Genomic DNA, 23,516 nt, shown 5'->3' with positions numbered 1-23,516 from the left:
GACAGCTGCTGTTGCTTTTACATGCAGGTCCATCAAGTCTATCAAGTTAAACCCACTTATCTAATGTGCCTCATCAGTCTTCCATCCAATGTGTCCGTCATTTTGGCGACAGTGTTTGAATATGACATTTAATTAGTATCCAAAGCTTTTTTTTACTTTAAAGTTGTGGTCCAACTAACAAACATTGCAGTTTATAGACTTAAAACATAAGAAAAAGCTAAAGAGCTTGAGTTAAGGCCATACGTTTTTAATCTTGATTTAATGAAAAGGTTTGTCCCCAGGATGTGAATATGGTTAATTAAGCCGTTCAGATGTTGCTCTTTGGCTCTTTTAGCTTCTCAGCATGCCAACACCATGGAATATTCCATTGACAGTAATTATACAGAAATATAAATGTCATCTCTCGCTGTAGAAAAAAACTTTTTTTTTTCTTCTCAGGGAAGTTGGATATCAAAATAGCCACATGCAGAAACTATGAACTCATAGTACCATTTAAATAAAAGGATCAGTGAGTTGTTACATCTGTTAATGTTAATCTCAAGGTGGCTCCTCTCTGCTTTGCAGCTGATAAGATAAATTTGTTCATTCACGCTTTTTAGCCACTGACCTGCTGTTAGTATGTATTTTCCAGTTTAGCTTTCCCTCAATCAGTATATAAATGTGTCTCAGTGTGTCGGTGTATTTGCTTTGTAGCATTTTAGTATTTTAAAAGGTAATTCTTTCTTTGGGTTTTGTATGTGATTTTGCAAATTCAATGTCAATTACACTGAAGTGTTCTGTCTCTTTCAGAGGAAAGTGAACAAATGTGAAATAATTTTGCTCTTTCACAACAGCTTTTTTTTCCTGTTTGATTAATTTGAGGACTAGATCAAGTTTTTGGGACTTTATATGAAAGAAAAAAGCCATGATGTTTTGGCTCCATTAGCACTTACTTTTTTTTTTTTTTTTTTTTTTTTTTTTAGCTATTTTGAGGATTAATTGATTTTTAATTGAGAAAAAATGTGTATTTTCACTTGTTTAGTTTGGGAAATTATTTCCAGTGCAAACTCCATTTTGAGAAAAATGTATTTCAATGGAGCATTTTTGGAAGTGAATTTTCTGTATTTCAGTCTTAGTTGTCAGTGAAACTCAGTGAAAAATGTCAGTTACTTGCTTCCATAAATTCGTCCTACAAGTCAGCCAACCCTTTAATTAACCAGAAACACCAGATTCTATATGTACAAGCCCTTTGGGTCTATCAGGCTAATGCTGTCACACATCAGCTAATGCAATCACAGTTTGATCCATATGTTGAAGAGAATAGCATCCTGTCATTGACACATTACAAAGAGAGTGTATATAACTTTTTTTTTCCAAGATAAATTATAGAAAGTTGGTTCGACAAAGTTGCAACCCACAGCTCTGGAGGATTATGGGAAATTTAAGACCAACAAAATGTGTTTTAAATGAGTTTTAGCTCCCTACAGGAGGGAAAGTCAGCCTTTAAAAGGAAACAAAATCCTCAGAACAAAATATAGAACTTCTACTTTAATCTTGATAAGAGGTATCAATTTGACCACAGGGGGCGCCATGTATGGCACAAAAGTAGAGCCCCTGACCTGAGCTTAAAGAACATACTGCATGTATATACGGCCAACTTTACTGTGAATATGTTTTATGTTGTCGTATCTGTGAACTGTTGTAAAGAGTGGTGAATGGTTTTTTGAAGTTGTGGTTATATTTTGTTTTTATGGGATTTTGAAATGATCTGCATGCACGTGTTGACCCTGCTGGATCTTATCGGTTTATTTAACTAACTGGTACAAAAAGCACCAGTTAGCTTGTGTTTACCCATGTGGTTATTCATTGATTTATCTATTTACTTGCTTACTTACTGAATTGTTAATTTATTTTTACTTTAACTCACTCCAATGCTCATGTGGACAAATGTGTTACAAGTGTTAAAACATTTTTTTTAAGATGATAATGGTTTCATTTTGGATGTGATTCATAATCACTGCTCCAGTAAGTTTTTCTGCTTGTACTTATTTCAAAAAGTTATTTTACTGATTTAGAGCTTTATAGTGAAATTTGTTTGCACTCTTGATGTGATTTGAAAGTTTTTTAAGTTGACTTTTGTGTTCACTTTGTGGTCATAGCCTTGATGAAAATATTTGTGTTTGACTGATCCATCACACCTGGCCTTCAACTTCTTCACACCTTTACTACTGTTTGTACTACCTCACCTGATTTGTGCTTTTTCACTGGTTATATTTCCGAAAGGACAGATTAATCTCTGATAGAGTTTGATAAATATGGGTCATAATAAGCTTTTCCCCTAAAGAGGTTTGTCTTCTGACCTCATATTAAAAAATAACTAAAAGGCTGCTGTATTTGCTGACTTGCTACTTCATACATGGCTGCATTACTCAGTGTTTAGCCTGATTAGAAAACAAATAACAAGACATAAACACAACAGTAAAATATGATTGCCCTTTAACTGCCCTAGGCTGCCACAGACTTCCTTGCTTGCCAGAGATATCTTCAGCCAAATTTAACGCTCTGTTGGTTCATTAGAACCCATCCCCTCAAGAAGAGCAGCAGTCTGGATCTGTAATCCAAGCAGATAAATATAATTTGACCATTTCTTTGTTGACATTTTTGTTGTCAGCATTTTTGCAGTTGTCTAAAATGGTGAAGCAAGCAAACCTGCAACAGATTACAGATGGGGCCTTAACTTCCTGTAAGCACACAGTAGTGCACTCCCCAGCTGCCACTGAATTGTTTGATGCAGTGGTCTTTTCACCACAACCGGCTATGTCATGTGAGTAGCTTGCCATGTTCAGCCTTTCTGTGCGCCCAGGGACATGTTGGACCTCCATCTGTACTTTGAGAGGTTTATTGGTGTTACTTTGAAATTTATTTTTTCAGTGTAAATAAATGTCTACATTTCTAGGTATGCGTGGACACGTGCATGAATTGGTTATCAAAACAAAAAAATTTGATTTCAACTCAGGCACAGTCAGTTAACATTTCCAACAGTTTCTGTCGTTTTCAGAGAGATTTGAGAGGGGTAAGAATAGTTAAAATAGTTGTAAATTGTTAGCACAGAGCACAGTGACTCATCTCCTTATTCCTGCACTGTGTCCTTGATAAAACACTTTGAAACGTCTGAGACTAAATGCAGTGATCATTTCATTGTGGATAATAACAGTGTATGGATTGAGTGACAGATTGTTAGGCTCTCTTTGATAAATGGCCAACTTCTGTGTATGTGTGTGTGTGTGTGTGTGTGTGTGTGTGTGTGTGTGTGTGTGTGTGTGTGTGTGTGTGTGTGTGTGTGTGTGTGTGTGTGTGTGTGTAACAGAGAAACAGTCCAGTTCTGTCATTATTTAGCCCTGGAGAGCTGCGGGTTTAATGTGTTTTAAATGTGCTGTAATTGCAGCTTTTTAAGTGTTATTCAAAGTGGTTTAATCTGTATTGTTGAAACAAAATGTTCTTGTTTTGTTTTCAATTTGCTGTTTGCTCTGGTCTGTGGTTTTACAGTAGGTTTGTGCACTATGATGCTTTCCGTCTGTATTTGAACAAAGTCAATAAAAGAACATTGACAAAACCCAACAAACCCTTTCGATCTGTAGCAGTGCACAGTTTCCTACACAGTGGCACAGCATGCTCTGAATTTATAAAACCAACTCATAAGTGTGCCATTCGCTGGGAGCACAGATTCTATGAGCATGCATTCACAAAATAATCTCATTTACCAACTCTAGAACACACTCCATTAGACACATACTGTATTCAGTTGTCGGACACATGAAGGTAAATATAAGGGAAAATTGAGAGCACTATTTAATTCAATGCCACTCACCATACATCATCATTTTTCTTATTTGAGCCTCTTGCAGCCTGACCAGGTTGTTGATGCTGCTGCAGGCTCTTGTTAGAATAGAATAGAATAGAATAGAATAGAATAGAATAGAATAGAATAGAATAGAATAGAACTTTATTGTCACTGTAACAAGTACAACGAAATTGAAGTCACAGCAACAATCAAGAAAACAAAAGTAAGAAAGTGTATAGAAAGTGCAAAAAGGTCCATAAGAAAATAGATGATGACAGAATGTCCATCATTGTCCAGTTCAGCCAGCCTCCACCTCCACAGGGTCCAGGACTGAGCCCCCTCCTCTATCTCTGTCTCCTGCATCCCATCCGCCCACAGCAGGCGAAGCTCCCCCAACACGGCACCGATGTCCGATGTCAGCTCTGTTAGCCATGTCTGTGAATAGCATGATGCTACTCTGCCCTCTGGTATTCCCTCTGTTGCTGGGTTAGCATGGCTAGCTTGTCCATCTTACTGGAGATAGATCTTCTGTTCCCAACAATAATAATGGATGGAAGGACAGGTCCATGTCGTCACTTCTTAGCTCACACCTGAGAACCAGCACGTCGTCCTCACGTCCTCCTCCTCACCTTGTGGGAAGACATCAGGCCTTACACCAGTTAGCATTGACATGCTACAGGCTGCTAACAGCTGAGTTCACATGTAAACAATGCAGCCATGGTTACATGTAGGATCTCCAGACAAACACAGGAGAAAAAGTAGTAAAAATATCACTGAAGCCACAAAAAGTTTGGTGTCCATGACCAACAAATGAGCCATACAAAGCAATGATCCACTCCAAATACAAAGATTGCAAAAAAGAGATTAAAAAAACAAAAGAAACGGACAAAGAAGAGAGAGCCGCTGCAAAAGGCAGCCATAGCCAACAGGGTGACGCCTAGCTATGTAAAAAAAGTAAATAAATATAGGAAGAGCTTAGGAATGCTAAACCTGACTTTTAATCTTCTCCATGGAAGAAATTAAAAACACTTCTCAGCACTGTAGCCAGGCTGACAGAGAGGCATAGCGTCATGTTTTCCTTTTACCCCAGCAGTAGAGATTTTAAGAGCTACTTCAATAACAAGATCACAGATTCCTTGAATTAGGGTATCAAGGAGGGGGTAAGGGAGAGACCATCTACTTTACAACCTTGTGAAGTGGACATTTTTTATGCAGAGTGACAAATAACACTCAAATCATTGGGTTGCACCACACTGTTGATGCAATCATAGTCTTGCAGCAGTGCCGCAACATCCACTGTTATGCACAAGTGATTTTATGTTTGCAGGACCGATGATTTCACATAATGCTCTAACCTCTAACAGAGGTTAAATCTGTTAATACAAGTTTTAATTGACAACTCTGGTGTAAATCAGGGCTGCACTCATTAGCACATTAAGAGGTGTAGGTGTTTAGAAGAGTAATGAGAGGGCAGAGAGTGTGAGGCAGCCATTGGTCTATGGTCTGCAGTCTGGGAAGTTTCACTAACTGGATATTACGACAGCATGGCAGCAAATATAACAAAACTTAATCTGGAGCCAAATGGAAAATTGAAGATGAATGAAAGCTTGTGGCATTATTTACCCAGGATTTTCTTCTTTCTTTGTTTCTGCATGGCAGTGTGTGTGGTCCAAAGTTTGTCATGTTAAAATCAGTCAGAACTGCCTTTAAGTGTGTGATCTCCTGCAATTTTAAAAAGGACTACGATCTAAAAACCACAGTATTTTAATCTTTTTATGACATATTGAAAACAGCATGCCACAGCTCCAGGTACAATAAAAATATGTGATTTCATAAATATGTGAGTCTTTGTTGTAAAAAAAAAAGGGTGAAGAAAGTGCAAACAGTGCCAGTTTTGATACAGTCAGGTGACGTCACAACAGCAGGCAGGCTCGATCAGTCCTCTGAAATGAACAACTCCTGTGAACATCTGTTTACATATAGCAATAATCCACATGAACAGCATGTCGTCAAGCACTGCAGATGTCTTTGTAGTAATCACAAATAGGTGCTCTTTGGATAGTTCAGGTTAACTGTGCTTGTGGCAATAATCAATACTTATGACTTATGCATTGCCTGTGCGTGTCTTCTCAGCAGCTTGCATGGAGAGGGGCTGTTGAAAGGGGAAGCAGTAGCAGTTGCTAAGCAATAATGAAACATTAATAGCAAACATATATTTAGAGGTGAAAAACTAATACTTAACAAAAAAATAGTAACAATAAAAATTACGAGAATGATAATACATCAACAATCATCTCAGAAATATGAGTTGAATATAGAGCACAAGAAACATCATGGGCATGAACTCTTGTTACTGGGTCCAACCACAGGCTGTAAAAAAAAATAAATAAATTAAAAAAAAAAAAAAAAAAATGGTCCTCAAAGTGTGGTCCCTACAAACACTGCTCCCCCTGGTGGCTGGTTGCAGTATAGGTCAAAAAGTCTGGACCCCCAGCCATTCCTGATGGGCTGTAGTCAAACTTTTTGAAAAAGATTAATTTACCTTGTAAACTTGTTTCTCACATTCCATTGTTGTGGTGACTTAATATATCATTTGATTGCCTTGTATTCAAGTCCCCTTTTCTTCAGAAAAGTTTCATTTTCATTAGTTATTAGAGGTTGAAAACAAGGCTCTACGGTATGTTCAATGGCAATTGACAACTGCTACTCTTGAGAATTTTTTCAGGAATTGTGAAATATGTCAGGAGGGAGAGCCAAGAAGAGAAAGAGAAAAAAGTAATATATTATTTTCGTCCTTATAGGCCATGTCCACAGATAGCCGGGTATCTGGGAACCCACTTATATTTTCATACTGTACATTTACGCCTGTCATACACTTGAAACCGCAGCTTTACATCACTAAAAACTATGTTTTCCGAAAACTCCTGCCCAAGTGAAGTTTTTTGAAAACTCCAGTTTCATGGTTTCGTGTAGATGCCGGTAAATGGAGTTTTTTCTTTAACATCTGGAAAACACTGCCAAATACAGGTTTGGCATGCCTCAAGCCACACTTATTGCTGTCATTGTCTGGATGAAAGTATTATTAAAAATGGGGTTGGGTGGTGGTGGTGGTGGTGGTTGGCTTTAAAACTGTACAATGGTAAATGGCGGAGCCACACTGTCCACTCCATATACAGTCTATGGATCCAAAATGAACAACACACATGAATAAATACTGAAACACTGTAGGTTTATTAGGTTGTCAACATAAGATAAGGGTAGACAATAGTCAAGTTGACAAATGTAACACAGCAGATGTAAAATCATTTTTAACACTTTGCTCATCAACATTTGTTTTTTCTTATCATCTTTGTCAAACTGTAAACTGTGTTGAAATATGTCGGCTTGTTAACAAGTACAAAAACTACTGTTTAGCATAAAACAAAAAAATAAAATATAAAGAATACAACATTCTCAACATTGGTTGATAGTTAATTTGACAAATAAATATGTGTTTAAAAAAAGATATAACCACCAAGTTCCACAGAATTTCAGAATCTCTAAATGTAAATTTGTATCAAGTTGTACCATTCTGGATACCTCTATCTTTGCGTCACATTTTTCCCTTTGTTGGACAACCTAGCAAAGTCCTCTACCAATGCAGTGCTGCTGTGCTGTCTCCGTTGAACCATCAAGGTTAGATTAAAGAGCCCTGGTCCTTATTTTGAGTCAAAACACTCGTTCTAAGGCCTCTAGAGCTAGATTGATTAAAAGTGCAAACAGCGTTCAAAGTAATCTTTACCATCCCAAACTAGACTGAAGACAACTATATCTATGTATGATCTGAGCCAATGGTGCTCTCTGATGTATCCCTGCACTGTAATAATTGAGCTTTGACATAGGGGCAATAAAATTTAACAGTGAAAAAAAAAAAAAGAAGACGAAGAAGCAGATGTCAAATATTGAACCGATGTAATCTTTGGAAGCTTGTTGTGGCTTTGTTACTGCATCCTGGAAAGAACATTAGAGAGACTGTAGGAAACCTGTATGAAGGCCATGATAGTAGCTAAGTTCCTGTGGTGTGAGAGGTAAGTGACAAAACTTTGGTTGTTAATCTGTACTTTTTAACAAAATTTTCACAGGCAAACAGTACATTATGCTTGAAGTCAGTAAGTATTTTCCTCCCCAATTTTGTTGACTGACCTTTATCAGATCAATTTGACAAAATTGAGAAAATGAGGTTTCCCCTGCTGCATCAAACGGAGCTTCAATCGTTCAGACACCAATAACTCAGTGAGGGAAAAGGCTTCCTGTGCTTCTTTTCTTTTGACAAATATAAGCCCCTCTCTCAGATGGTGACCTTGGATGACTTGATAGTGTTGTTTATTTGTCTCAGAGTTTCACTCAGCCAGAGATCAGCCATCAAGAGCACCGTTTCTCGCCACAGAGGAGCAGCGATAGAAATAAAACACTGCAAAAGGACGGGTTAGATGGTGATAAAGAAAAGATGTTTTCATGTACTGTGTGTGTATCATACGAGTGTTTCTGAGTTTGTGTGTGTTTGCAGTTGTAAGCCCCACTTCAACAGAATCATCCATCTCTATCCGCCCATCTTGTTGACACAGCAAAAAAAAAAAATCTTATCTCTGCAGACAGTAATCAACACCTCGACACAGAGACTGAGACGTTTCATCCAGATAAAGCCGGACAGAGATTTGTATTCAATGAGTCACCTCCTGAGAAGTCAAATAGCTGGAGTTGCAATCATTTGCATGTTCTTCTTTGTGTGCTGTTAAATTAAACATTATGGATAACAACTTAAACAACAAGCAACATCAAAAAAATCAATAACAAACAGGGAGTACTTGCTTCTGAAAATACTTAAACTGGGGCGGGGGGTGTTCTTTATAATATTTTAAACATGAGTATAAAGTAACAACGCTGGGTGTTCACAGTAGACCCAAGCAAATTTCCAAATCTTCACAAGATTTGCCAATGAATAAAGATCAAACTAATAAAACGGAGTCATGAGAACAAACAAGTTATGTCCAACACTGCAGCCTGTAGCTCTGCATTAGAGATGAGACATGCAGTGAAGGAAGGTATGATTAACACTTAGTATTTTCTTAGATGGCTCTCCAACATGGCAGGTGGTAGCATGGGGCATGCATAATGTATGAGCATTATACACGGTGCATGAGTATGAATATTACATGCTGCCATACAGTATGTGCAAAGATGAATTTCTGTCTCGTTGAAGACAAACCTGCAGCATATGTCCGACATGTTCTATAAAACATGTATCAGCATTCAACAGCTGTTCTATGTTCATTTAACATTTGTTCAAGGCCAAAGAAAAAAAATGATGGAGGAAGTTAGGGAAAAGTTTGTAGAATCCTTCTGCTTTTGGACTTGGATGTTTCTGATGTTACACAAAGCTGCAGTCCAAAAACACAAAAAGCTTGGTGCATTCTTTCAGTGTTGTTTAATTAAGCCACATAAACAGTAAGAAACTAGACAGATGGGACATCATTAAGGGTAAGGTCATGAGGCAGAAAGGCTTCAGCTGCAGTGTAGTCTAAAGATCTGAGAACGCCCCCAAGGTTTTAGATTTCTAAATGTGAGCTTGATTAGCTCTGTTAATAGTTTTGAAGGTCCCATGTTATGCTCCTTTTCTGCAGTTTAATATGGATCATTGATGTCTTCATGAAATGGTAGTAACATGTTTTGGTCCAAAAAGCCAATAAATCAAGCACAGCAGCATTGTTTCCAGGCTGTCATAGCCCCTCTGTTCAGATCGCTCTGATTTAGTGGGCGTGGCCTTCATATGTAAATGAGCCACCGCTGATACTTCCCCGCTCTTCAGCATCACTGAAAGCCGCGCCACGAGCTCCAAGTGCACAATGTTTAGAAAACAGCGAAGCTCGTTTACTGTAACATTACAGTCTAAAACAACAGGCTAACCGCAGCTAAAGTTAGCATCCTGAAGCTAACACAGAGACAGTGGGGACACTGAGGAAAAACTCTTACATCTGCTCCACAGCACACAGCATTTAAAATACTCACATTTCCAGGGTCAGAGGTTTGTTGGTGGATGGTTGGTAATACGCCTGGATTCAGGACCAGTCTATTTGCTAGCCCTCTGTTGTACTGTCCAAAGTTGGAAAAGCAGTCGGCCTTGAAGTGACTAGCACACACATGCACAGTTTTACTGAGTGTAGCTGGTACATTTCCTTGATAAATGAACTCTAGCCACTTAGTCTTGTCTTTTTCCGAGATGGGAAGCGTGTGCATGGAACTTTGTGGCTGTTTACAGCCAAAAACAGAGCAGTGATGGCTCTTCAACTTTGGCATCTGACATCAGCAAATCCCCCAAATCCAAACAGCTTGTTTTAGGTCAGGAATTTACATTCACAAGCACCATTTCGTGGGCTGGGAGGAAAGCCAAAGAGCCACAAATTTCACTAAAAGACTTAATAAAGTAATTTTTGCATAATATGGGACCTTTAAACTTAAAGAGTTTTCCAGTATTTCTTTTATTCACTCAATAGTATTCCAATGTTTTCTTTTAATACATGATTATGAACTTGGAGGCCAGAAGAATTAAAGAGTGGATAAAAACTATAGTCTACCTCACTATGTAACCAGCACAAGTGTGGTGGTGGAGCAGGCACATCAAAAGAGGTCGCTGAGTGTACTGCAGCTTTGGCTCAGGTTAAGCAGGGACTGTGGAGAAGAGGACGCTCTGCTGGAGAGACATGTGGAGGCTAATCTTATTATATTCCTGACAGGGCTTTCTAAAATTGTGCTGCCATCACTGCAGAACCTAAAATATCGGATAGAGGGGAACCATTGTGCAGATGTCGGTCAGAGACAGCACCTTAAAGACTGATTCTCTCAGGTTGGTTAAGACTGTTGCAAGGCCAGTACACCTGGCAGCATAACCACATTTTAAAAATCTTAGCACAGAGACTAGAGGAGGAAGGTAAATTCAGAATGTGATCTAAACACACTCATTCTGTTTGTATGTGAGCGTGAGAAATCTGAAAGCAGTAGGTTATTTTAAGCAGGCACAAGACAGGCCACTCCAAGGGAGCTAATAATTGGGAGATGCAGACAAATATGGAAGGACCACTTGTAGCTAGTTTGTGCTAATTCAAAGCCTGGCATTTATGGTGTGAGAGTCAGCAGAAAGCTAATTTTAACAAACTGAAGGTGTCCTGGGAGGGACAGAGAATGAGGTATGAGCCAAAAGAGCTTAGATATGCAGATAAACTGTACTGTAAGGAAGGAAAGTTGGAGTTTGAGGAAGTGGGAAGGAGGAGGTTCATAGCCCATCAACTATCTCATTACTGGGAGAACTCAGAGTGCTTGGGCAGAGCTTGTGAAAGATGATAAAGAAGATGCCAGGTGAAGCAGTTAAAAAAAAAAAAAAAAAAAGTGCTCTGAATGAAGAGGAAAAATGTCTGAGCCAGAGATTGACGGAAATAAGTAGTTATCTTTTTATTTCTTTTCTCTTCTCTTCTCTTCTCTTCTCTTCTCTTCTCTTCTCTTCTCTTCTCTTCTCTTCTCTTCTCTTCTCTTCTGAAAATGGTGAAGTAGGAGCAGGAACAGTGCCTACACAAGCTTGAGAGACTTTACTGGGCTTTTCTAACATTTGTTTACAGACTCTTCCCTACCTGTTAATGGCTCAGCCCTTGCTGGGGGCTGTTGGTAGTTTTGTGTCACAAATAAACAGAAACAAAAATCAGAATCAGAATCAGACTTAACTTTATCGATCTTCGAGGGGAAATTTGATTTCAGTTACATCCCTTCCAAGACATGTAAGAAAACAGACAGTCACATGGGAAAAACAGGAACGGGATAAACCTAGGAGCTGCTAGTGTGCCAAGCACTCCTTTGTAATAGATATGAAATGAAAACATTTGGAGAAGAGAGGGGAAAAAAAGGTCAATTCCAGACTATGCCCCAACAGGGCCTTACTCAGGACTTTATGTGTGTATGAGTGTAAGTGTAAGCCTGTGGACTTCATCCCGGCCCAGACTCAACAATGTCTCTGCTGTCTGATGGTGCCAAGGCGACGGCTCACTCCATGGAGACAGCCTCGAAGAGTTCTAGACCAGAGACAAGCCCACAGGATGTGTAGGATTGGAGGGGGAAGAGCATCTGTCTGCATACCATCCAGGAGAGTAGAGCATTATCAGCCCACCAAGGCAGGCGCAGAGGAGCCGAAAGAGAGATAAAGATTGTTTTGGTCAGGCTGACTTTGTGATTGTTTCAGTCTGCATTTAAGTCCAACTGGTCAACTCTGTGGAGTGCCAAATGACCTTATTTGGTGGCCTATTTCAGCTGAGCTGAGCTGACAACTTTTCCAACCTATCAATCCTAGCCTGGCTGCGATTAAGTTTGCATATGGCTTGAGTCTGAGGGTGCTTCTCAAAGCTCCAAAGTTCCATCCACGCCTCCTCCACTCGCCTCCTCCACTTGCGTCTTAGTCCCGCCCACCAGAGATGCATGCCAGAGACGCGAGGAAACGAAGAGAGGAGAGAGGAGACGAGGAGGTTCATTTTATGAGCATTGAGATGTCCTCTCCTCCGGAGCGTCACATGACGTCAGTCTTGTAGTGATGGCGGCGTCACAGCTGGATAAACCGGTCTGAACGCACGGGAGAAACTAAATTAAGGAAAATAATGTAAACAACAGGGCGCTCGACCACGGAAAATTCATATTCACTTTTACATCAGTTTAACATGAATATGTTCATGAATGAACAAGAAAAATGTCACGTTTTCCCGGGCCCAGATTGATAGTTTTCAATTCTTATGTTGGGGCCACTTTGTGTTCATAAATAATGTGTTTATTCTGCTATAAGCACTGCTTAGCGCACTGGTGGGACAGGAGGAGAGAGAAGCGGAGCTGTCTGCAGCGGTGCCTTTCATCCATTACGCACACGCAGAGGGACAGAGGTGAAACTGTTGCTGTATCAGCCAATAATGGCATGATCTCACACCCATCACTGATAAAACAACAGTTTGCTACTGTATGAAAATGGCCTGGTTATGTGTTATTTTAAGGCATTATTGAAATGTCTCGAGTGAGCCAGTGGAGTGCGCAGTCAGCTGACCTGGAGCCTTTCAGTTTCACTTTAAGCCTTGTTGTCTGTTATCCGGTCTCTGGGGCTGTTTCTAATCGTCTGTTGTCATCCTTAGTGAGAATGAATGTTGTAATCATCCAGATAAATATCAAACATGTTGGAAAATTATCGAGGCAGCTCCGACGAGTCTGTGAGACGATCGTGGGGCTAAAGATTCATCTGTCAACCGCTCACACTAGAAGATAATCTTCGCCGAACGTCGGGGCTGATTTTTGTCCCCGACCAGATTTCTTCCCTGATTGTGGGGAGGACCGAATCTGGGTTAGATCGGGCGAGATGCCCGAAGTGCGAGCCAGGCTTTACACTTAAACAGCGTATCTTGCTCCATGGTGCTCACGTTTCACACATGTGGACAGCTGACGCTTTGTGGCCGGCTCTGATACGTCACAAGGGGGCGTGTCTGTCAGTGAAAAGACTACCGCGAAGCCTGCACTTGTGTTTCCTCGATTATGCCTCCTCCAGCCCAGTCTCCTCTCTCCTCTCTCCTCTCTCCTCCGAGCACATTTGGCGCTTTGGAATGTCCTCCAATATGGCTGCTCACAAAGTACTTCCGGTGTCGCGGAGGAGAGAGGAGATAGGAGACTGCATTTTGGCACATTGGGAAGCACCCTGAGTGTTGACAGCCCTGCACAATCCCTTGATGATGTGCAGCTTGTCAATTGCCAAAAGTGTTGCCTGCACCTTCTGAAGTTTAAATCGGGAAAACCGCCAGCTCCAAACAGCAGAAAGCCTGTTGTAATAAATTAAATATGTAGAAATCTTCTTGTTGAGAAAATTTGATCAATTGCATTACTAGACCAGCTGATCAAATCCATGGTTTTAGGTTTTAGATATGATACGAATTAGGTACTTTTACAGGTACCGAGCAAATTCTGTCAAAAGTGCCAGGTACTGATTCACGTAAAATCAAAAGGTACCATGTTTAGGTACCTAAACACATTCTTATAACTGTGAGGGAGTGGAAGAGTGGGTGATTTTCCATGCTGGACATGAACACAGCATTGCAAGGTTATATACTGAAGACTAAATATGTTGAATTGAAAAGAATTTACATTTTATCATTGAACAAATTGATATTTTTTACCACAGAAAAGGAGAAAAGTACCAAAAGTTGGTACTGATGGGTATCGATACCGATTGCCGGGTACCAGGAATCGGTACCGTATCGTTTCAAATTTGAAAGGTACCTATCCCTAGGCAGATATGGAGGAGGGAGCTAGAAGAAAAGCATTGCTTTGGTTAAACACAGGAAGAGAACATGGCTACAGTCAGCACCATAGACTAGTATCCAGTTTTTGTACTTTTACTTTCTCTTCAGTTTGAGATGAGGCAGGATCACATGATGCGTTGCTCTCTCTAGTCTGATAATCCTGATAAAAATCCTGTAGAGTGTGATGATCAATACTTTCAAATCTTGTAGTGCAGGTGTGTCTAAGATTTAAAAGAAGATAATTTGTGAAGGTTCTCCTTATTTGTGAGATACAACCTAATTTTTAAAATCTTTTAAGGTTGTTAAAATCCTGCAGTATGAGCCAGGCTTAAAGTGATACTCCGGGATGGAACAAGTTGGATCCCATCACAAGGTTTAGGGCAGAAATTACCCCTACAGCAGTGTTTTTGTGCAGCAGAAGCCCAGGGCGCACGCACCAAACACCCCCTCCCTGCTACTCTGCCGGTTTCCTCTGCACTCAGACGGGGCCAATTTTTACTTGACCAAAAACACAAATAAACGGACTCCCACCGAAAAAATCTGATATCGATCTGCATTCACGCCTTATTTAGCGATGTTTTTGTGTGAAAGTAACGCACTGAAAATTCTCCAAATAAAGCGTGAATGCAGACCGATATCAGAGTTTTTCGGTGGGAGTCCGTTTATTTGTGTTTTTGGTCAAGTAAAATATGGCCCTGTCTGAGTGCAGAGGAAACCAGCAGAGGAGCAGGGAGGGGGTGTTTGGTGCGAGCGCTCTGGGCTTCTGCTGCACAAAAACACTGCTGTAGGGGTAATTTCTGCCCTAAACCTTGTGATAGGACCCAACTTGCTCCATCCCGGAGTATCACTTAAAAACACACCTACATAATTAAATGCATATCACAAAATTTTAATGGTTGACGTTGTACTCTACGAAAGAAAGTCCCACTGTGGGAGAATCAGCGTGTTCCCACCTGGGGTGTGCTCATGCTGAGTTTCCTTCAGCTCCCTCCCTGCACTGCATTCATAGAGTTTACTTCAGAGAAACGGAGCAGAACAAAAACAACTCTTCATCCTAAACTCACTCTCCTCTTACCTGTGCACTGCTGGCTCCGTCACTGCATGAAAAGCTGCTGTAAGCTGACTATGGGCTCTACAAGAGTCTCACTGTCCAGCAGCCATCACCTAACGAAACATGTGGCCACAGTGTGTCACATCCATTACACATTCTCCATCCGGATTGTCTCTCCCTGAGTCACCCACCTTTCACCCCCCTCTCTGTGAGGTCTTTTGAGTCACAGCCATGGACCAAAGTTGTTTTTGTTTGCTGAGTCTTTTCATTCTCCCTCCGCCCTTACAAACCTGACATGCTAGTCAAAACATCGATACGCTGTTAGCTTTGTTGTTTTCTTCACATAATTTGTAGACCTTTATTAACCCATGGGAAAACGAAAAGCAGAAAGGAAAGGTCATCATATTTTCTTGAGATGATGACTTGCAACACAATGTTTTGTAATTTGTGGGTCATTATCCAGAGAGAGCTCATCATTTTTAAGACTTCTTCTTCTGTCTTTTTTAAAAAGAAACTAACAACAAAGAGAACAAAACAGAACAAAACAAAGATCAATGTCTGAGAAATAACAAGCCTGCAACCCCTACTCCAGCAGCTGTTGTGTCTGGTGTGTCAGCAGTGGGATTTTTAAGCCTCTCATTAAATGATCAGTATTTGCTGCAGAAGTCAGACAATGGAAAGAGTGAAGGGACAAACAGGGTGAACACACAGCCGTAACATTCATTTCCTAACAAACAATGGGCAGGAAAATTGCTGTTACTGTTGGGCATAAATCAGACCTCAGGTGCTTGCTCTAACCTACCTCAGCAACAAAAGTAGAGCGACAAAAATAGCACTGATGCTTCGTGCAGCACAATTAATTTAGCTAGGTCAGTAGTTAATGTAGGTTTTCACTGAATGATGTCTCTGCTTGATGCTGCAACAGCTCCCTCGTTGGAGTTTCACTTCCAAAAATCCACCAGACCACTTACTACGAGGTGTATCTAACAAGGGAAAACTTATCTGCTTGTAAAGTTCTCGAAAAAAAAGTTGAACACAAGAACAATATCAAACTGTGTGGCCCCTCGCTCTGATTATCTGACGACTGCTTCATTTACTGAACACCTGTCTGAAGAGGTGGGAGCAATGTAAAGAGGGCATGGTTACTACAAAACAACAATGTGGTCATGGAAATCACAAATTTGGAATCAAACACTTTAGCCCATCTAATGCACTTTAATTAGGCTCCTGTACTTAAATTCAAAGTGACTTGATATACAGTTTCATAAAAAAACAATACATATATATATATTTTAAACAGAAGTATATTTATGTGTCCTTTTTTTAAATTTCAGTCCTCTATATCTGAACAGTGTTTTTGTTTGAGGGGACTTTGACCTGACAGTAGTGCTAGTAGAGTTAATGTTGGTGTTCTTCACCAGAATGGGGCTTGAGTATACATTCACCATCCACTCTGTTAGGTACACCTGTTCAACCTCTAGTTAATGCAAATATCCAATCAGCCATTTACATGACAGCAACTCAGACGGTTACATTAAATAGTGATAGCTGTGATTGTTTATTGCATTAAAATGTGCCTGACACTCTGGAAACCTGCTTCTGAGGCTTTAAAGACCTGTGCGCACATGTGCGCTTGTCCCCAAATTACAGCTGCGGAGGGTGCACTCCGAGGATAGACCAGGTTGGAGCTGGCGAGCTTTCAGCGCACTTTCTGCACTGTTTTTGGCATGAAATTGTCACTGTGCCAACAAGAATATGCCGACACCTCCCCCTGACGTGCCGTCACACCCATCTCTGCGCAGACGGTCTACCAAATTATCAAATTGGCGGCGCACAGCGGTGCGCCGCACAAAATTAACACTGCACAGGGTGCACCAGGCTTGCGCCCCCTGCGCTGCGCTACGAAATTAGAGCCCTTTGTCTTATGCCTAAAATACACCAGATACTTACACAGTGCGTGGACAGTAAGAAGTGTCTTGACTGCGTTTGTCAACTTTCACTGGCTGTGTGTTCAGTCCGGCAAGCAGCGTGACTGACAGACTGCTGGAGCCACGAGACCGAGGAGATACCGTGCTTCCCACTCCATTGAAAAGTCTCTCTTCATTCATGTTGGGCTGTAAAACCTAAACCTGTTGACTTCTGGTCTGGCTTCACTCACTATGTGTGTTTATCATTCAAGTTAAATACAAACTGATTTTAACATGGTCTGTTTTATTTTGAAAGTAGTTTCTGGTCAGGACTTCCGTCCCGCTCAATCTTCCCTACGCTGAATTTATGCGTCACAGCTCCGTGTCCGTCAAAATAGGATAGCTGTGCATAACCTGCAACACACTGTTATGTATTACCTTCAATCTCATGTTGCAGCAGGCCCAAAAATATGAGCAGGTAAAGTCCACCTCAGGAAATGACTTTAAGGCCCCTTCCAGTTTAACTGGGAACAATAAATCTTTTAGAAATGCTTCTCCTCTTTCTGTTATAAAACGGAAACTCAAGCCATGCCGTTAGAAAGTGAAGCCACACTTTTGGTTGTTGTCTCTGATGAACAGCTTTACTGAGTGCCATGCTCTCCCTTTGATGCCTTTTGCTTATCAGTTGTTGTGCAGCCACATAACCTGTAAGCCTACTACTGGTCTTCTTTTGGCAGAAATGGTTTGGTTTCTTAAAATAATCTTGGACTACTGCTTATGTATCTCGGGTAATTAACTTGAACAGTATTCATAACAATGTTTTCCAACTGTGAGGCTTGGAAATCTTCCCTAATCCCAACAGCATTGAACAAGTTGGCAGAAGAGGAGAGCTTTATTGAAAGCTTTTTGGACCAGTGGTGGTTGTCCCATGGGGATGAAAAACAACACAAAAATACCAGGCTCATTATTTTAACTGACTATCCTTATGAGACATTTTTGTCAGATGAGGAGGTTCTCATCTGTTCATGTGCAAAAACTTGTTTTACTGTAGAGTTACTCACTGAAGGTCACTGATGAACTTGTCCACAAGTTCCCTGGGGTCGACTGTTATCTACAATTTCAACCATGATTATGTTGTGTTGTATTGAGCATTAAACTGTTTCATAGAGCAGAAGATATGATGACCAGTTACCTATAAGTGTTGTTATGGTGCAAAAAGTCAAACTTCAGAGGCAATCTATTATCAATAGCCTCTATTGGTATAGATCTAAAGAGTAAGAAACTTAATGAACTGTGACACTGTAACAAATTCATAACAAATGACCAGTGCCCAGCTGACAAAACTGAGTGTGGTGTTGTGATTCAACATTTACTGAAAAACACATGAATACACATCAGGATCTACATCGGCTAAGAACCAAACACGCATCAAAAATTTACCAATAGGCTTCTTTTTGGACTGAAGCTCAGCCCTGCTACACTAAACAGTCTTTCACAAGCTACTGAGGCAGGGAGTGCTGTATTAAGCTTGAGTGATAGCTACCACAGAGCTGGGAAGGTCTTCAGTACCTGAACTGTGTCTCCCGGGTACCCCAGGTATGCATCCAAACAGAAGTCCACTTCCTCAGATGACTAGGAGCCCTCACTGACATGAGTCTCTGCCTAACAGTCCAAGTGGCTCCTTCACATTGTTCTCTTAGTTTTCTCACTTTTCTTTCTACAGCTGAGAAGAGGGAATTCCACTTTGTAGCAACAGGCCTTATGCATTGGAGTATGCAGTGGTCTTCAGTGACTTCAGATGCAGTGGTTGATCACGAACTTTTGTTCCCCAAGCTCGAGCATTAAGTAAATGTTGACCTTGACGTGTGTGTGTACAATGGGTTGACCTTTTTTTCTGAAGCATCAACTGCAGACACTAAATTGAGGCGGTGGCAGGTGCAGTGATGGTGCTTGCGTAGCTGGAATTCCAAGTCGTCATCTTCTTCCAACAGGGCTCCTGCATCAACAAACTGAACAGCCTCAACGCTTTCCTCTTCAGTGAAGTCATCATTTTGAGCCACCATCATCGTCTTTTTTCATCACCCTCTCCTACAGATCCAGGATTGTTGTTCTCAGTCTGCCCATAAACTCTGAAGGCTTTGAAGAAGTTTGATTCCTTGTCAGTTCTGACTTAACCCTACCCTTTCCCCTGACCCTTTAAGTTGCTTGCATGCCAGGACAGCACAGGATCTCTGCATAGTCTGAGGGTCAAACCAGTGTGCAGTGACACCAATGAAATGACAGTGTGCCATCCAGCTGTCTGTTGCTGTTGCTTTGAACTCAATTTCACAAAGGGCAGCTTTCAGCTTTTTTTTTCATTTCAACAGAGACCTTTGTGACTTTGTTTACAACATGTGCACCATGTATTTGTGTTTACATTTGTATTTGACTGTAGATGTGGCACAAGATCCACGAGGCTATGTTGCTGAACAATGTGTGGTGGGTGCAAGCCTAGGACAATAAATATGAGGACCACTTTACTGCTGCTGAAGAAAGTTGTGTGTGCCTCTCTAGATGAGTAGGGTGTTTCCTCTGTTAATAAAAATGAATGCACAGGCAGTGATTGGGATTCATATAACTTCTCTCTAACAAGAAGCTCAGACTAGCTAGGACTTCCGCTGTATGAAATGTCATGCCTAAAGTTCATCAGTGAAGGTCCAACTACAAGTTAGAGAGCGGTTTCACTAGACTATGCAATTATGTTGAGCAGACCAGAATATTGCCACTTAAAGCTTTTTTAGGACCACAAGCAGCTGCTGGCATGACTGACAAGAAGCATCATTGATGTAACAGTTTGACTAAATTCATTTTAACTGCATTTGGCTGGTAGTTCGGCTTAACCTTAGACTGTATAATTAAGGGACGGAGTCTCCCTGACATCACCCATCTGTTTCTGAAACACATTTTTGAAGCAAATCAGCCGGCGCGGCCATATTGTCGGCTTTTAGTCTCCAATAGTTTCCAATGCCGGATTTCTGCTGTGAAAACAGCTTTTGGCTTGGTGTGTATGTGACTTCTGTTATTTCTAGAGCTAGCATCAAGCAGATACTCAAGAAAAAGCAGATTTTAGCACTAGGTACACCTTGCTAGTACTGGATTGGACCCCCTTTTGCCCTAAGAACTGCTTTTAACATTGCACATTTTAATATTAATGATTTATTCATGCACTGAGTATTAGAAGCATAATTTGATGGGGTGTCAAAATTTGCTCCCACCCTTAATAACAGATAAAATTACATCAATACAAGCTGGATATTGAAGTGAATATTAATGACTGATTCATGTGTTGAGTACTGGGAACATAATTTCACAACTATGGACTATGCTTTTGATGTATGTACAGTAAAACATAAACAGCCAAAGCAAAATTTCATAAAGCAGCAAAAATTGATAAACGCCTTTAATCAGAAAAAGCTTGGGTAGCAAAATCTGACATAACATGCTCTCTGTCCGATTTTGCTACCTATTGAAAATTGCAACAATGTGGTTCTGCGCATTGGCTGTACATCATTATTGTTACCCCCATAATTTTTGGCTCCCAGTCTCAATGCTGGAGTTAAAAAAAAAAAAAAAAAAGCTTTCGTAGCAAAATATTACAAAGCAGAAAAATCTGACAGAACATGCTCTCTGTCCAATTTTGCTACCAATTTAAAATTGCTATTTTGTGGTTCTAAGCATGCACTAAATGTCATTAGTGTTACACCCATAATTTTTTTGCTCCTTATCTCAGGGCTGGAGTTAATCCTATGTGGCATAGATTGAACAAGGTACTGGAGAGTTTGGTCCATACTGACATGATCGCATCACAGTTACTGCGGTTATGTTGGCTGCACATCCACGATGGGAATCTCCCGTCCTCTGTGTGTGTGTGTGTGTGTGTGTGTGTGTGTGTGTGTGTGTGTGTGTGTGTGTGTGTGTGTGTGTGTGTGTGTGTGTGTTTTAACAATGACAAGCTGGAATAAAGACGAGCCAAAATTAATTTTTAAAATGTAAGGAGGTTAAGTATTGTTAATAGCATGAAAATAAAAGGAGTAAAAGTAAAACTTCAGCTGAAAAATAATTACTCCAGTAAAGTAAAAATACCCCAAATTTCTGCTTTAATAGACCATGAGAAGGATCTGTTTAAATTGGATATCAGCGACACCTTTTGCTCGGAGTCGCAATCACACTGTCTATGTGACTTTTATCAAGGCGTGCGTTTGTTTTGGAAATGAATGGAGGTCAGATTTTTTAAAGTGCTCTAAAATCCCTGGAGACTGTGGAAACTTTCACAGAAACCTTGGATTCTCCTGTTCACTCCAAGTTACTTTTCTTCTTAGCCCAGGTGAGTGGTCAGGATGGTTTTAAAGTGAACTTCCAAAGTCTTACATGTTGCTTGGAGAATACAAAGGGGGCTGTGGTGGTCAGATTAATAATTCCTACTCTAGGTTTTCCCAGCTAACATCCTCAGCAGGGGCCGGGGTAAGTCCTTTTAAGGCAGAACAAGTGATCACAGCAGGGATCTCCATCGTCTTAGAGGGAGAGCGACAAATTATTTTTCTCTCTGCGCTCTCTGCCCTCTTTCTGTGTTCCCACTAGAAAATGTGATGGCTGCTGTGATAGTTGGAGGTCGTTCTCACAAAAGTCTCTGCTCTCTCAGCTTACACAAATCTCTGCACAAAGCAAGCCCTGCGATCCCCCTCCTGTAGATTACTGAGAAACCAGTCAACTGCTGAGCAGATGAGAGCTGCCCAATCTGAACATCAGGGAGCAGCAATCTTCAAATCAGTAGAGCGGCAGCAGCGGAGGAAGAAAAAAAAGGGGGATTGAGAAGTGTCTCTGATTTCTGCTCCCCCCTGTGCTATCACTGAGCTGCAGACAGGGCTTATGGGATAAGGCCACAGCTGAGCGATGATAAATAAAGGTAGCATTAATATGCAGTTATGAAGTTAAATGGTCTTCTCTGTTTAATCAAAACTATGTAACTAAAATAAACATATTCTTTGCTCATCACAAAAAGTAGTTTGTATAATTTTTGACCCTGAAAATAATAATGAAATGTATCTATTCAAACAACTTTTTTTATTTTAGCTTTTACAGCCTTAGTTTAGTGACCCAGGCCTGCATGCATGTTAGCCATGAAAATGGACCGTTTGTACAAATGATGAAAAAAAACAAAACAAAACATATATGAGCGGAATGCATGGGCCAGGTTAACGCCCCAACAAAGCATTTAATTTAATGGTGGTAGAGCTAAGGGGAAACACTTGGTTGAAAAAAAATGAAGCCACTGCGCAAGTGCCAAAAGTTGCTGTTCAACAAGAATCTGCATGAGGATGGCTGCAGAAAGACTGGAAGACTGGAAAACACGTAGGCCTACACACCCTGCCAAAATAAATAAATAAATAAACAAACAAAACTGACTGTCCAGTTGGAGACACAGCTCACTTTATGTGACTGACGGGTGCCCCACAGCTGAAAAAGCCAACTGATCAAAGCCTAAGTCATATCCAATATGGCTTCCGCTTTTTGGCTTCATTACACTGTATCAGAAACAGACCGGTGACGTCGCAAAGCCCACATCCATGTTTTATACAGTCTATTGGTGGACCTCACTATTACAGATGCTAACAGCAGGATAACCACACTTGTTTGGCTGTTTAAAGGCAGGCATTGCACTTAGTATGCTAATTTGAAGTGATACAGCAAATTTAGATTTAGGAGACACAGCATTTTCAGTAAACAGATAAGATGAGGGAGGCAGTTTGTGTCAAACTGGCGAGGCTCACTGCTGTCTGTTTTGCAAGTTTGCTTTGCTCGTCACATTTATGCATCTGGGTCTACACAAGATGTGGGAGGTGAAATAAAAGGAGTTTATCAAACAACTGGGGCAATCCTGTGGTGCTTGTTCCGCAAAGCAGCTTCCACACTTCATACTTCAAACATTTTATTTTTTAAGGTCATCTTAATGTGTGTGATGTTTCCTCTTGGAAACATCACATGCATTTAGACCCCGCTTACAGGACAACGTTTCACCCCAAAGTGCAAAAACGTAGAGAAATTTTTTATTTTGTTTACACTGAAACGCTGATGGACATGCTGTAGTAAGCATGCCAGACCTGTAGTTGGCGCTATAGACCAATCCTGAGCAGTGGCGTGGCGTGGAGATTTTTTTTGAGGAAGCCAAGTGAGACAAAGCCTGTTATCTGTATTTTTTTAGGGAGTGGGGTACATAAAAGGCTATGTTGCAGTTTGTATCGCTATTTCATGTAACGGACCTGTTAGAGCGCCCAGAGTGCGCTCGTTTTACTTACTTTGAACACCGACACGTGCCCTTTAGCTCTCTCACCCTCACTCACTCATTCACACATGTACAT

Source organism: Halichoeres trimaculatus, unplaced genomic scaffold, assembly GCF_033239565.1.
Source record: "Halichoeres trimaculatus isolate MK-OKI-2021-1 unplaced genomic scaffold, fHalTri1.1 fHalTri1_scaffold_10, whole genome shotgun sequence".
Taxonomy (NCBI): Eukaryota; Metazoa; Chordata; class Actinopteri; order Labriformes; family Labridae; genus Halichoeres; species Halichoeres trimaculatus.
This window is presented reverse-complemented; position numbering follows the sequence as displayed.